The following is a 17,437-nucleotide window of genomic DNA, read 5'->3' on the forward strand; positions in this document are numbered from 1 at the left end:
AAAAAAAAAAAAAAAAAAAAAAAAAAAAAAAAATATACCGACGAATTGAATACCTCCTTCTTTTGGGAAGTCGGTCAAAAAAACACGATTACTTTCTTGAATATCGTATCCATAAATATTTAACCTCTTCATTTACAAGAGGTAATACCATACGACTTTCACTTCTTACTTATTTACGCTTATGTCATTACTTTTTTCGCATAGTATATTCTGGAGATATTTAGAAACAAACGACCATACTTATAACTAAACTAGTATTCCCTTGCGATTTTATCCGCATAAAATTATGAAAACTTTATTTTATTATTTACATATGTCAAATTATCTATTGCAAATGTCAAAATGACATGACATGATGACAAAGCATGGCAACCTTGCTTTCTTGATGTTGGCAGCAACTTATGGTCTCTTTCCCACATTAGGGTTTTTATCCAAAATATTTACCTCTAAGTTTAACGGCGTTAAAATAGCCTAAAGCGGCTTCTTACGTATTGATTCCTTTATATGTGTTGAAATAACTCAAAAAATAATGGGCCACATTTAAAAAATCTTTTACATTGTTTTTAATATAGTTAAAGTAAGGAGAATCCAGTAACTAAAGTAACTAAATTATCATACAGAAGAATTGAACTCTTTTTTGAAGTTAAAATAAAGTTTAATAAAAAGCTATGAGTTATAGCAGACCCGTACGCAGACTGCGAAGTTCAGAAATCAATTAAAAATAAATGAAACACTCTTGTAGGCCAGTTTGTCTGCCGCTCATTGCCAATTCCTGTCACGCCACCTTTTTGGTCGTACTTATAAGGGATAAATTATGTTTCCCGCCTTTTATAAAAGTTAATTACAAAGTTATTCATGAAAATTAATTAAAAAATCGCGCCTTAATTCAGTTAAAGTAATAAATTGAAAATTCAACTAACATTTAAATTATCTATTCATCATTAATATGAAAACAATTTATTGCTTAAAAAATCAAAGTTATTTATAACTAGCTGTTGCTCGCGACTTCATCACCAGCTCACTATACGTCCCCACCGAGGGGCTCGGAGCCTACCCTAATATGGGGTACCTAGGCCATAGTCAACCACGCTGGCCAAGTGCGGGTTGGTTGACTTCACACATATCTTTGAATTTCTTCTCCGATATGTGCAGGTTGCATCACGATGTTTTCCTTCACCGTAAGAACGTCGGGTAAATTATGCACATATGAAAATTCAAAAAATCGAAAATCACATTGGTACATGGCGGGATTCGAACCCAAGACCTGTAGATTACAAGTCAAGACGCTCGCGACTTCATTCGCGTGTAATTAAATAGCCTATGTTACTCACAGATAAATTACCTTTCTAACTGTGAATAAATTTAAAAATCGAACCAGTAGTTTTTGAGTTATTTTACATACAAAAATATAAAACTTTTCTCTTTATAATGTTGGTATTCTTTAATTATTTCTTTTCAACTATGTCCGGAATTTTCGAAATGTGACTGAAAAATCAACTAGCAAAACAATTTCATTTTTAATCAAATAACTGATACTAAATAAATTACAGAATACGTGACCATTAATATGAAAATCAAATTAAATAAATGTAATCATAATTAAACTGCGTATACGGGTATCTCATTACACGTGTAACAATCTATAACTATACATAATAAAATTGGAGTGTTTGTTTGTAATATCAAATGAAAAAATCCAGATTTCGGGAAGATGATGTAATTGCGTTGCTGATAACTAAAACCGTATTTAATTTTTTTATCTTTTTCGTTTTTTTTTCTAATTTTTGTCTGTTAGTCCGCAAGCCGCGTTTGTTCCGGGTAATCTTCGAAACGGCTTTCACTGAAAGGTAGCTGACATAGACGGACATATTGCATACTACTTTTTTATCTCAATATTGTGTAGACGAAGTCGCGGGCAACAGCTACTTTGTAATAAATAAAAGTCATTAAATATGCATGTTTTGGAAATTAAAACGAATTCATTGTGATTTTGTCATTCATGTTATCTGGAGGCAATTCCGCACCAAACTCAATTATTTAAATACGGTTAACGTTGGAATCGTCTGTTATTGATAAATTTGCCACAATAACGGTGTTTAAATTATTTACAATGCTTTAAATATTTAACATAAGTAACACTTAATATGTAACACAAGAAAGTCAAGAAAGAAAGAATGATTCATAACCTAAAAAGTTTTTCAATAAGACATTTCTATAGTCTAATTGAATGAAAAAGGGATATTTAATTCTTATCTACTAGCCCACGACTCCGTCCGCGTGGTATTAAAAAAACAGAACTCGCCAATGTGTTCTTCCAACCTATCCTCTACATCTATGCAAAATTTCATCGTGTCCCATTTATCCGTTTACGCTACAAACTCTAACAAACATCCATCCATCTAAATAATAGCATTTATAATATTAGTAAGATGTATTTATTTCTGAGCATTTCTGTTTAATTTGATATTACATACAGTTGCGCCTCCCCCTGATGACGCACTTGCAAACATCTCTGAAAAATCTTACGCAAAGATTTAACAACAAAAAATTAAGTTTTATCTAATGTGTACGTATCTTTTTAATTAATCTATTCGCTGTATTTGTGTTAGCAAGTTAATATTCAAAGTATTATCTCGTATAAGCTGATTATGTCGACTTGTTTTCCTTTCCTCGGAAAATCTCTGCTTAGATCCTAATTTGAAAGGTAAATAGATGCGACGGTTCGCAAGCAAACGAGACGCTGGCTTAACTTGATCACTACCATCTCGTATTATTAAAAAAGTAGATGTTATTTAATTAAGAAATAAATCTTGTTAATCTCACTAGTATTGTAAATGCGAAAAATGATTGAATGTGGATGGCTACAAAGGTAGAGGACCGAAGAAAGTATGGATGGATTGTGTAAAAGAGGATATGCCTAAGAAAGGAGTGGATTCAGATATGGCTGATAGAGATGTATGGAAGAACAGCACATACTTTTCCGACCCTTTATAAGGGATAAGGGCAAGTGGACGATGATGATTATAAATGCGAAAACGTAGATGGACGTTTTTTTAGAGTATGTAAACTAAATTGCTAAACGGATATCCATGAATTTTGACATATAGAGGACAGTCTAGAAGAAACTTACTACTAGGGTACTTTCGTTTGTTTTTTTTTAATTTCACTTGAACAGACTTGCAGCCGAAAGCTAAGTAAATGGTTGATCACCTTTACATGTGTAGGTAACAGTTGTTTATTTTTATTTTTTACAAATATCAAACTTCTATGAGCGAATGAGAGCATTTGTAGAACATGATACTTAACTTTGGAACAATGTTACATTATGATCGCTATTTTGTAACAAAAGGAAGGAGGTTAAATATGAAGCCTGAACTACGCTTGAAGCCATTACGTGCTCTTGAGACGCCATTACCAACAATCTCAGCGGTATAATTGTTCCCGAGTGCGCGTTCTGATGACAAATGTGAACTTACGAGGATCTTATTTTGTTACACTGCATCCTGAATACCACTTCACTCAAAATTTCAAATTTAAACCGATTTAAAAAAAATCGGCCCCACAGTAACTTTCTAAAGACATGTTATGTCTAGTCAAAATCTACTAAACAATATCAGAAGTCGTCACACGGTAAATGAGAGTCAAACAATAATAACCTAAAATACACAATATTGAGTATAGATTTATTCTGGGTATCATCATCACCAGCTCACCATACGTACCCACTGAGGGCTCAGAGTCTACCAAAGGTTGGGGTGACTAGGATATAGTCAACCACGCTGGCTCACTGCGGGTTGGTTGACTGGAAGCAAGCAAGTTGATTCTTTGACGTATTGTCTAGATCAAAACAGAATAATTCTTGTACAACCATTTCTATGAATTCAAAAATTAAATTATAATAAATAACTTGACAAACCATTCTATTGACCTATTAAATATTTCGTATAAGTATAAATATACACTAATAATATCGAAGAAGCGTCCCAAATAGTGGAAAGTGGCTCCCGGAGCGCGCAAAGCAGTTTTACAAAGAACACGCGCAATTCCTTAGCGGGAGCTTATTTTATGCATGGAAAGATACCGTCTACATTGTTTTGCTTTTAGCTAATATTTTGTGATGCTTGTTAATTCAGGTTACTAGTAAAACTTTTTAGCAAAACTTGTCGAAGTACGGATTAAAAGGGAACCAAAGAATTGTATGTTTTACGTAATGTGAGGGGAGTTCATAGAGATAGATTGATTAATTCATTCATCATTCACTTTTTCATTCATTGAGAGATCATTCATTATTCGGTCGATTGCCGAACATTGGAAATAATTGAAGTTTTTATTAAGCCTTTGTAGAATCTTTTTCTATCTTTATCAAATATTTATCAGTCTTTGATCTAGACAAGGGGTGGTAACCACTAGCACACGTGCCATACTAAGAAAAAATTATGAAGTAGGTGCACCATGGAGTTGACGTAACAATCGCAGTCAAAATTAATCGATGGCACGTCTAAGACCGCATTAAACATTTCTTTAAAAAATAGCACTTTGATGCATAAATATTCGCCACCTCTGATCTTGATTATATCAGTCTTCAATTCTTTACCCTAAGCTCAGTCTTTGTAATAATTTTTGAAGCCTTCAAGTTTGTATCTCAGATTTCTATTTACCTATACGAATATGAACAAAAGACAGCGTGTTAAATCACGTATAGGAGCTGAAACAAAATGCCGGGAAGACACTACTATGCAGTTGTATGAATTATTGCGTCGTTGCAGCGAAGTTAGGACGGAGTTAATGGCGCGTGAATAATAAATTAACATTGGAGTTTATCTAAATGTTCGGTCTTCCTCCGGCAACCGCCCGCGCAGCGCCGGACGAACTTTGACTCCAGACAGACAATGTTACGAAAACACGTCTAAATTTACATGTTATGGATAGTTGCTGAACTTTGGGTTCTTCCCGCATTAAAGTGGTTGGTTGTTTCAACATTAGGAAGTTAAAACTGGATGAGCTATCACTGATTGTTTTATTTTATTTAGTTTATGTGATTACGAACGAATATTTAGTGAACACATCTTTAACAAGCTGTTGCTCGCGACTTCGCCATTGTGAAATTAAAAACATACAGCCTATGTTACTCACAATTAAATTACCTTTCTAATGGTGTAAGAATTTTTAAAATCTGTCCAATAGTTTTTGAGTTATTTAAATACATATAAAAATCCAAAAATGCCAACACTTCCACTTTATAATATTAGTATAGATTACTCTAAAATTGGTAATAATAAACGTTTAGGTTAACTAAATATTTTTAATCAAGCAATAATAAGTAAGCATTTATTATTGCGTGTTAGAGCATGGCAATTATAATAGGCAGGCTTATTTAATAATCCGAAAAAAGGTACAAGTAATTTCAGATTAACTCGAGTGAATATATTATAAGCAAACAACGAACTTACACGATTCTTACGTGTACACAAATATTAAAAAACTAACTAAACCCAAGGAAAAAACAGAAAACATTGTATTAATATGAATTAACCCAAATTAATTATGATTAAAAAACCACTATGATTAAAAAGGTAAATCACAGGCCTTAGATTTTTAGAGCAAAAAAGTATAAAAAACACAATCCAACTTACTGACTTCAATTTTTAGCCGAATCTTAAATAATAGGTATTTCTAAGGGTTTTTAAATTTCCTCTACACTGGCTGTAAAGGCCAACTGCACCGGCGGGGGCAAAGCTTTATATATCAAAGAGGCTCCCCTGTATGCATTCAAGGTTTCGTTAAAACGAGACGTGGAATTTTCGAGAGCTGTTTGCCTTTTGTACGGCGCAATTCTTGCTTTGTCATGGCTTTTGAATAAATTACTTAAATTCAAAAGCCTTTATCAAATATCTTCAACAACACATCCTGTAATAAATATTGAGTTCATCTACCATACACATATATTTTATTCTTTACTGCGTCTAAAACAAAATAAACAACTTTCTAAGACCACATTTTTTTTTGTTTATTCCCTAATTTAGGAACAATGTAATGTCTACTTTTACTTGCTAAATTTCAGCTCTAAGATGCGAGTAAATCATTTAAAAGCATCTCTTCATTTCATAGTAACATCAAGCAGTGGAAGTCATGTACAATGTAAGAATCATCATCATCATCAACTTGCCCTTATCCCCTTACGAAGGGTCGGCACAATATGTGCTGCTCTTCCATATATTTCTATCAGCCGTCATATCTAAATCCACTCTCTTCTTAAGTATATCCTCTTTCACGCAATACATCCATACTCTATTCGGTCTTCCTCTATCTACTATGTATGAATGTTAGATAACAAAAGTTGTAAAAAAAATCATGTCGAGTACAAGATAATCCAGCGTAAAATTCAGGTACCAACTACGTTGCGTGCTGAGTCGCACTCGAGGACCATTTCCGTCGCATTTACCTCGTAACGAGCCGCTGTTACCAAACAATGACACACCAATGCGAACGCTACGATTAACATATTGCGAACGCTACCTTAACTTGTTCATAATCGATTTCAATCAACGCAAACTATAGTTTAACAATCATATTAACAGCACGCTCAATTTTAACTAAAATATCGCACTACTGTTTTGTCTCGCTGTAATTCCTATAAGATTGTATGGAGGTGCGCACACTACTCGATTTTTAGTTGTGCAACTAAACAGTTGAATTGGCTGCGAAACAATCGACAATCGCACTACAGTTGTGCGATAGTAGTTAAAAGTGTGAGCCCGCTCTAATGCAGTACACTTTATCTTCCGTTAGATTTTATAACTAGTATAGAAAACAAATATTAGGACGTTGTTTCTGGCATTAAGATCTGGCGACAACGTCTAACTCCCTTAACAAATCACAGGCAACGGTCGCACTAAACTTGTCCGAACAACGCCGCCATTACGACGTGATCCCAAGTACGCCTACGATCCTACGTCACTATATCCCGGAGTCCAAACTTGCTCCATAACTCCGGCCCCGCCTTGCAACGCTTCAGGTCACGTAGTTAACTAAATTTAAATGAAAACAATGTTATAAGTTAGAACAACGTGCAAACTTACAACAAACAAGTTTTGATACGTTATGAGATTATACTGTGTATTTGAATAATCTTACTAATGTTACAAATCCGAAAGTTTAGATGGATGGATTTTTGTTAGAATTTGTAGCCCAAGCTGCTGGACGAATCTTGCTGAAATTTGGCATAGATGTAGAGCATAGTCTGGAAGAACACATAGGCTATTCGCTTTTGTTTTTTTTTAATTCCATGCGAACGGAGTCGCGGGCGAAAGCTAGTAATTTATATATGTTGTTACAAAGAAATTTTAAAAACAGATTAAGCTCTCCAACTTAGGGCCTGTCCCACAACTAGCTGATAGAGGTCTCAGGTAGCTTAAACATGACGTTACTGTCAGATAAGGTAACAAAATCCGATATTTCCATCACATATTTTACACGTTCGATTGTTATCAGACAATTTATAATTTGGTTGAACAGGCCATCAGGATTGTTACATGGTTTTTCCAATAAGCTTTTAATGCAGATTTGTCATAATAAATCTACTTTAGGTACTCCCTTAGTGATCACTTAACTACTCTGCAGTTCGTAGTAAAATCCTTTAATATTGTACATATAATAATGTACTCCTTCCCGTTGAGAATTTTATGAACAGCAAGGCTTGTGTACGCGTAAAAATGCTAAGATATTCAGGTAGCGCGGCAGGTGAAAGCATTCACGTGAATATTTCAGTGCCCTCGCCCTCCGCGGCGCGGCGCTAGCAGCGCTCCATGATTACACTACGAACACTGCCTTTCTCATATCACGTTGATACACCTATACGCCATTTTGGTGTTTGTAATATAACATGGAAATCGAAAATATAGTCGAAGAAATCTTGATAATTTTCATCTACGTAGTTGGAATAAAACTTACGTTATACTAATTATATCTTGCAATTCCAGTAGTAATAAATTTAAAATTAAGATCAAGGTCAGAACTGTATTAGTCTCTAAAAGTCAGTAAACATAATAACAGTATCAATATAAAATTGTTAAATCCGCAATAGCTAGTTTTCTCGCATAAACAAAAGCGTAATTATTCATGAAATTTGTAGACATGCAAAGGAAAGAATCAATGGGATGTGAACATGAATAATTGCGTTTGCAGACATGCTACTACTGAGAGTTCGCAGGAAACAGGAAACTATAACATGTTACATGTAAAATATAGAAAAAAAACACATTAATCTTTTATAATAGAGAATAAATTAGCTATATAGACACTCCGCATAACTAAGAATAGGTTTTAAAGTATGCGATGCAACATGAAATTATACGATTGGTTTTGATTTGTAATAAAAGACAGTAACAACCTTACAGGCAATCTATCTATCTCTTTCTAGACCTACTTTCACCGCTCCTACCAGTATTATTAAAGACATTTATGCAAAATAATGTTTAAAATCTTTTGATAAACAACTTAGGGAAGACCACAGCAAAGGTTTTACAAAACTTATAAATTTCAAAGGGCATTCAATAAGGAAACAAAGTGGTCCATAAATTCTGAATAATTCCAGCTTTTATTGTCTCAATACCAACCAATCCTTTACTTCTCATATTTCTAACACTACGGGATTACATTTCTAATAAAATACGACTAAAAATGTCGAAACTCGAGTATTTATTTATTCTATAAAAGATAAATGTTAAATTGGTTTGAAGCGTTTAATCATCGTTCTTATAAATAATTTTACTTGCTAATTGACGCTGAAAGAGAAGTGTTTTATTAATTCCTCTGCAAAATCACCTTTACAACACGAGCAAAACTTTTAACTCATCAAGCAACGTTGCAATTTTTATGATCCCCTACCGTTAGATCAAATCTCGAACGTTCAATCGCTCGAGATTACTAAGTGCGAAATGATATGTTTTTGTTAAGTAATTCTACAAATAACAAGATTGAGTTTATCCAGACTGTTTTAATTATATTTTTCATATTAAAATAATTTAAATTTTTACACAATAGCTATCTTTTTCTAGACTAAATTTAATATTCATATATACCAGTAATGAAAAACGCAATTTACAGAAGTAAAAAATACTCGAAAAATCTCAAAACATTAATAGTTAAAGTGCGAAAAAAAGGGGATTAGAAACCGACTTTACATAAAAAGTCAAGCATATTTCGACGCACGAAAAATAAATTCGCGTTTATATAGTAGCGGTCTCTTAATCTCCCGTCAGCAGGCGGTCAGACTGGGAACTCATTAACGATGAAATAAAAAGGTTTTATTACATATTTTTGTTTAGCGTTGAAAACTTTATACTTGTTTGAATTTCATTTTGTTTTTCAAAGTTAAATGTACTTCTCGAACGCTGTATTAATTAATAAATCAAACTGTATTATTACCGTATTTAGCATTTTATAATAGTAATATACGAATAGTAAGAAAGAAGGAAAGTTAACTCTTCTATAAACTCTCTCTCTCTTTTCTCTACATTGTTTACTCTGTACAAACTCTTAACAAGATACACATTAACGTTATTTTTGCCCGACTTCCCAAAAACGGAGGTACTCAATTTGTCTCTTTGTTTTTATGTATGTTACGCGATATTTCCACCCTTGGTAGACCGGTTTCGAATTCTTTTTTATCCGAAAGTTAGTGCTTGAAGGTGGGTCTCATTTTTTTGTTGTCAACTATTTGTGCTGCGACAATCTAGTAGTTTTTTTGTTTCAAAAAAAAGGTAAAATATGCCATAGTACATCTTTAGTCATCGAAGTATTCATTACATCGTAATGAAAACAAAATTAAACCGTTTCCCCAATTGTAGCTGCGAAGTAATTCCTATCAGGCAATATGACAGCCATTCGGCTTTTTGATTAAAAAATGAATCGCAGAACGGCCGTGTTAAAAAGTTATTACAAAAAGCTATATAAAGTGTGATAAAATCTTTTATTATTTTACTTTACTCCCTTATCAAATTTTATATCATTGATGAATTTTATGCAAAGATTTTCCAATATTCATTCAGATTGGGTAATGTAGATTAAGTGTTACTAAAGTTATAATTTTATTAAGTTAAAGTATGATTCCTTTAGTACTACTAGTAGTTCCTTTAGTACTAGTATTAAGTATCTTGTGACATTTTCATTAGTATATGGATGCCATTTAACAGACCTTGAGTTAATCAAGTCAATACAAACAATTCGATAAATACACGAAAAGTACTAATTACAGTTACTGTTATTAGTAAGAAAAGAAAAATTAGTAAAGGTAATAAATTGAACTATAGCATTTATAAACACATAATTAATTATTTTCGTGTGAAAACACTATTTTGAAGGCTAAAGCTTGCCTCAGAGATGGAATTATTTTGGGAATCCTAATAAATTGGGAGCAATTTTAGGTAAATGAGTTCGTACCAACGGCGGCGGAATCGAAAAGGGCGAAATACCTTCGGCCTTTAATTTGGCTCGCCTCGTATTTATAAAGTGGATTCCGGAAAAGATTACAAATTTTTATCGCATCATACTCGTTTTGGACCGGGTTTAATTTTTTTTGCAGTGTTCGCTGCCCTTATTTGTAAATTATAAATAAAATAATACGAATCTTTTCTTCTTTTTAATTGAAAATTGTAAGCGGTTTCAACTGAAAATCATTTGATTAACATTTTAATTCCCAATTACCGTTAAACCAGTCTATATTTATATTTATATTTACTAATTGCTCTGTTATTTCATTTCTCACTTCGATACCCATAAACTGCGAACTGAACTTCACAACTTAAATGAAAAGGTTCCCCTCAAGTAAGGTCCCCATTGCGAGAGTTTTCAAGTCCTTAATTAGGTATCCCACAACTTCAAATGTACAAGGACTTTTCGATAAGTTGTAAACTTTGGGACAAAATGACGGGAAAGAGCAAAATAGGTTTATTTACTAGCAAATAAAATACTGCGAAAAATTGTTTGTGATTTCTTTATTTGCGATTAATATTTTTGGAAATAATATGTTTTTAAATGTAGGATTTTATTTCACGTTTTAGATATTTCATGACAATATATTTCTGTTTTATCAAATGAGATATATGAAAGAACAGTAAGACAATAAACTAACAGTAACTAAAAATAATCCACATTTTCTTTTTAAAAGCAAAGAGAAAAATATTTTTTAAACCTTTAAAATACAGAAATAAATTTATAAAAATGGTTTGTTAAACATGAATTATATTAAAATTGTAAATATCATTTTATAATCAAAAGAGTATAAAGCGTAGCTATCAAAGGCAACACTCAAACGGAACTGGGTAAGCTCAGTTTTTCGGAGCATAGTAACCTGGAATGACCTAAGTAATTTGGAATAAGTTGAACCTGCACGTAGCACGAATACGGGCTACAGCATTAAAACTTAACAACACGTAACGCTACAAACAATTTTTAATTCCATTGAAAAAATAGAAATACCCCTTAAAAGTATGATGTTAAGGTCGCATTTTGTAAAACAGTTAAATTTCGAGTGAAATAAGGATATTGTTTGTTAAGAAACGTACTCTTATACCTTAGACATGATACACACGGTTGATGAAATTGGCAAACAAAAGAAACAAGCTTTACATAATTTATCTATTACGTTAGCTAAGCCACTATTATTTGATCAACAAATTATCATGAACTAAGGTAAAGTAAAGAAGGAAATAGTCAGATGATTCGTCGATATAAGTAGACTCTTATGGAACCTTCAATACTACAAGACACATATAAATCACTAACTATAATAATCCCAGAATTAATTATAGCCCAAGAAACTGTTATAAAGAAAAATGGTTGCGAGTTCGAAATTATAGTTGGTTAGTTCTTCTGCCCGTGTGTATCAAGGCAAGACTCGCCTAATTTGAGTTTATGAGACGGGCTTAACGCGAGACTCCGGGTAATGTATGGGCAAACTAACCTTGCGCCGGAAAACGCGGCACAATATTGTGTTTACGAACTCCCTCATATAAGCGGAAAATGTAAATTGTCATTTCTCAAGAAACTTATGAGATAAATTCTGTTTCTTACAAAATAATTAAATCGCAATTACTAAGTTAACGGCTATAGACACAATGTAAATATTAAGTAATTAACCTTAGACCTCTTACTTTCTTACTAATGTTATAAATGCGAAAGTTTAGATGGATGGATGGATGTTTGTTAGAGTTTGTAGCCTAAACTGCTGAACTGATTTTGATGAAATTTGGCATAGATGTAGAGGATAGTCTGGAAAACACACAGGTTACTAACTTTTGTTTTTTTTATTTCACGCAGACGGAGTCGCGGGCGAAATTAGTATTTGTAAAATACTTAAATTAAAATTTAAATAAGCTTGAAATGAAACAAAAACGTCTACGGAACGTGCAAATTACTAAGACACGAGCAAAACCATTTATTGTGCGCAGAGAAGGGGATCCACACGTCGTCGGGTTTCGCGGATAATGACAGTGACAGGCGGGTGACAAGCCGCTGTGAGGGATTGCGGGGAGTACGCGGTCGGCGGGACGATATGAAATTCCACTGTGTACTGCTAGCATACGATTCCTAATATATTAGATAGCTTTTGAATTCACGTTATGTAGAATGTTCAAGTAATAAGAATAAATTAACGAATTTACAGTTAACGAAGAATAATCTAAATCTATTCCTATTTTTGTTACAAATTACTAAATTTAAATTCATTTGATAACAATGTATATATGAAGTAAATCTTTATAAAACCTTGATATTTGAATGTGCTACGAGAAATTATCTTACTGCTACGCGCACATTCTACGGCGTAGAATATTAGCGTAGTCTTGACATAATTAGATAACCTTAAAATAGTTGTGGCATGTAGGACAGGAAGCTGAAATTCGTTACCTTTTCAAAATTACATGAGTTTGGAATATGTAAATAGAGAAATATGTCACGACCTTCTGGTTCAACATGGAAATATTAAATAGCATGAGCGTAAATTATGTCAAGTCTTTAATTTAAAAAGTAGAGGAAACAAGCCTCGCGTATAATGAAGCTACGGCGTAATTTAGTTCGTTATTCAGTCGCCGCCCGCAGCGGCGCTAAGTCTGCTAATAATTCTAGAATGTTTCGCTCAGTCTCTTTATGAATGCAAATTGATGTAACAGCGCTGAAGCCTCGGTAAATACGTCGTCATCGCGGCTTTGTTAGTAATGAAGATGTTACTTCCGAGTATTTTAGATATACAAAACAACATTTGTTTTATAATTATGTAATTAACATTTTGACAACTAGGAAAAAAATCTTTTAAAATTGACAAATCGATCTCGATTCGGAAATTCTTACTGTAAAGGAAAACATTGTGATACAACTTGGACATATGTATGTAGAAATTCAAAGATATGCGTGTTGTCAACACACACAGGGCTAGCGTGTTACACACACTGAGTTGTTTAAAGCCTAATCTCCCCTAACTTAGGTTAGGCTCCCAACACTTCAGTGCAAACGTATAGCTGATGATGATCTCAATTCTTTCACATCCGTTTCCTCCGATTCTGCAATTTTCATCTCCGATCTCTATCAATTATAAGAAAGAGCTTGTTCTTAACATTTCTGCAAAAAACTTTCACAGTGTTAAAATTGCCAGTTACCCTTACATCCGCGAAAGAAGTGAATCAAGTAAATTAGTTTCGTTATCACTAGGGAGCAGGTGCAATTTAACAATGAAAGTAGACTCGCCTCCTCGCTGCGACTCGCTGTCTGTCTCGTCTGTTTAACGTCCCCCTTCTTCGATGTTAACAATTTTCACGATGTGCGCTTTTAAACATGTTTTTGAAAGGTATAAAGTATGTCGAAATTGATTGCGTAATCAGAAGTTATACAACATAGTAAACTTACATAAATTTATTAATCATAATTTTTAATAGGTACAAAGAAAAGAAGGCCAGAAATGTAATTTATATGTATCTGCTGAACATTTAGAACGAAACATTTCGTGCACGTAAATTCTGCACGCATTGCGGCGTGAAACAAGGGCACGAGACGGGGAATTGAATCTGGACCGTTCCGATGTGGAGTTATATTAAATTTGCGATAACGTGTCGTCTTCAAAGCGCAGAGAGATTGCATCGAGCGTGCATCTGGCGTTCTTTACAATTTGTCGGGGAGCGGACCGGGCACGTAGGACTCTTCCGTGCGGACGAGCCGTACTCGGAAACACTACTTTGTCATATAACAGTGGCTTACGATCGTGTTGACATTTTTCATGTAAAAGAACACGAATATTGCTGTATCAACTCGATTTATAACTTTAAAAAGAATTTTAATTACGTGTTTGACCACAATAACTTTCTATATTTGTTTTATGTAACAATTTGCTGATCTTAAGTGTCATATGTGATTGGTAATTATTTGAAGTATCCTTACTACGGTCAAACGAAGGCACTCAGATAAATCCCATCTGTACACCGACAAAAAGATTATTTTCTAGACGAGAAAAGGCATCGCTTCGGCTTAGAATTGCATCCAGCGTATGTTCGATGCTCCTTTAGAATTTGTCGAAAAGCAACGATACGGGTACTCAAAGAATTCCTTTATGCGGTCAACCGACATTGCACTTTAAACCACATTTTTAACTACATTTAATAGCAACGAATGCTGTAAAAGAATTTTAATTTGTATTTCACGTAAAATATTTAGAAATTCGTTACCTTTAGTATCTTCCGGGTACATTAGTAGAATTTAAAATTAGAACATTTATGTGTTTTGACTAAGAAATAATGTACGATAATAAAGATTGTTCTTTATATTGACACAATCAAATAAATACATGCAGATAAACTTTAAACTTTGAAACAAAATTCCACGAAATTAGAATTTAAAATGAACGTTAAATTCAAGCTAAAGCTTTTAATTAAAAGTGCAAACAACGTAGCACAGAGTTATGGTGAAACTATATTTTTTCATCAAAAGTTTTAGTGTTGCCTGATGTTTCTTTTTTCTCATTAAACTTGTTAACATTTTGCTATCGTAATTTTAAATTATTTTAACTTTATACTTTCTAACTAGTTGCCTCACCTTCTTTAGTTCTTCTTCTTCTTATTATTAGCCATTGATTTCAAGTCGTCTTTAGAACATGCTCTACATTAATATTTTATATAATTCTGCCTTCAAATAATTTTATAACGATAACCGTACGAATTAAAAAAATATCCTATGAACTTTAAGAGCCTGAGTTTTTTCCTATATTATTAAATAATAGTTAATTTTATTTCCTTTACTAAATAAATCATAGAACTTTTAAACACTCCTATATGGACAATAAGTTGCACAAAATTCGCCTCAAAAGCAGCCAGATGCGGCCAGCGTGAAACGAGATTACTGCCTCGGGAAAATTGTATCTCGCGGCGATCATGACGAGTTACATCGCCTTGCAATGCCGATACCGCACGTCTCGAACATTCTTCAACAGCTTAAAAGAATCTGCTTAAGAAATTTAAGGAACAGAAATTAAATATTTATGATAATGCGTACAGTAAATCACAATTCATCTATACGTATATCTTGTACACAATGTTATTTGAATGTAGAGTGACGGAAACCCGAAGTGTTCCATTTATAGACAAGTTGTCTAGTTACTTGCAACGAGACGAATTCCGACTCTTACAAATAACATTTGTAGATTCCCCGATTGTGTTTGCCACAACCTGCAAATTATAAACTAAATTTGTACCTGTCCAAAGCTGAAAATACTTGTCAATACAACAAGTACTACAGTCGAAATTCACAAGTATAATTTAAAATAAAAAATAAAAAGAAATATGCAGACATATTAAGTGCCTCCTTATTTTGGTAAGTCGGTAAAAAATTACTTAACATTTGACTATTGTTTGTTTCTTACTTCGAAGATAATTGCGTCGTCTACCCCAAACACAAATTCATCTCTCTGTTAAACGAACTAATTTGTTAAAACTATTACTGCAAAGAGTCTAACGAAACCAGTTAAGGCGGGCGCAGACAAAGCGGGCGCTCGAAAACAATTGCCTCAGCACTGCACCTGCTCTAAGTGATAATGAAACTAATTTAGATTTAGTTTTACTCTGAAGGGAAATTTATCTGCTAAAGGAGTGTTTTATTTTACATTTAGCGTATTCTAAACTTAGGTTTGTGTAATATCACCGAGATGGGTAATACAGGACGTTTTTTCTATACTAATGTAAGAGGAAATATTTGTATTTTTGTTTGTATTTCACGTAAAAACTACTGGGCCGATTCTTATGATTCTATCACCTTTAGAAAGGTAATTTATCTGTGAGCAATATAGGCTATACTTTTTATTACTTTTTTAATTTTACGCGAAAGAAGTCGCGAGTAACGACTAGTAAATAGTAATAAGAATTAACCTCTTACTTGAATACTATGCTCAGGTATAGGGACAGTTTTAATATACCTATTAATGTTATCTATTCCCCCTACAATAACACTTTGAAACATAACCCACGTAGAATCCCTTTAAATTTTAATATTATCGTAACAGTTGAAGTATGTTATTCCACGGGAGCTGAATTTACCTCACATATAATAAATTCATTTTAGTTACAGGCTTTCGGATAGGGACAAAAGGTTGAACCTTATTTACTTCCGATGTCCAATTTTCCGAACAAAATTGGATAGATACTCCAGCGGGCGCTTCACTCCAACGTTTACACTGTTAAATGAACTACAGTGGACGTTTAAAATTATTTAACAAATACACGATTATATCACCAAAAATAATAAAACTGTTAAATTCTAATCGAATTCACGGACATACCACCATTAGGCATTACGATGAATAAATAATTGTATTTACCCAACGTTCTTACAGGGAAGGAAACATTGTGATGCAACCTGCTCACATCAGCGAAGAAATTCAAAGACATGTGTCTAGTCAACCAACCCGCATTGGGCCAGCGTGGTTGACTATGGCCTAGTCACCCTATCCCTATCATAAAACTTTTAACATATATCTTTTGCTAAAAGCAAAAAAATAATTCGGCTTATGATCTATGTATCTATCATTTCTCTTAGATAAGTCATAGTCATTTTATACAGCTACACTTTTATTTATTTTAAGTAAAACTACATACAAATAACAAGCGAGTTAAATGAGCGTAAACAGACAAAGAAATGCTAAACATTTACTTGAATTAAAGTATGAAAAACAAGAGATAAAACACGAACGAGTACAAATTGTTCACAAAAGAGAAAATAATCAAGGCATGCGGGCACTTTTGTTCCGTAAATTTATTGTTATGCGTAATTATCTAAAAGGAAAATTCGCCCGAGATACTTCGTTTGGAATAAAAAATGCACTAAAAACAAAACAAAATGCACCAAAAACAAAATATTCTCAAAAAAACAGTACACTAAAAAGTAACGAAATAATTCCTTGAAA

This window comes from Papilio polytes, unplaced genomic scaffold, assembly GCF_000836215.1.
Source record: "Papilio polytes unplaced genomic scaffold, Ppol_1.0 DF824303.1, whole genome shotgun sequence".
Taxonomy (NCBI): domain Eukaryota; kingdom Metazoa; phylum Arthropoda; class Insecta; order Lepidoptera; family Papilionidae; genus Papilio; species Papilio polytes.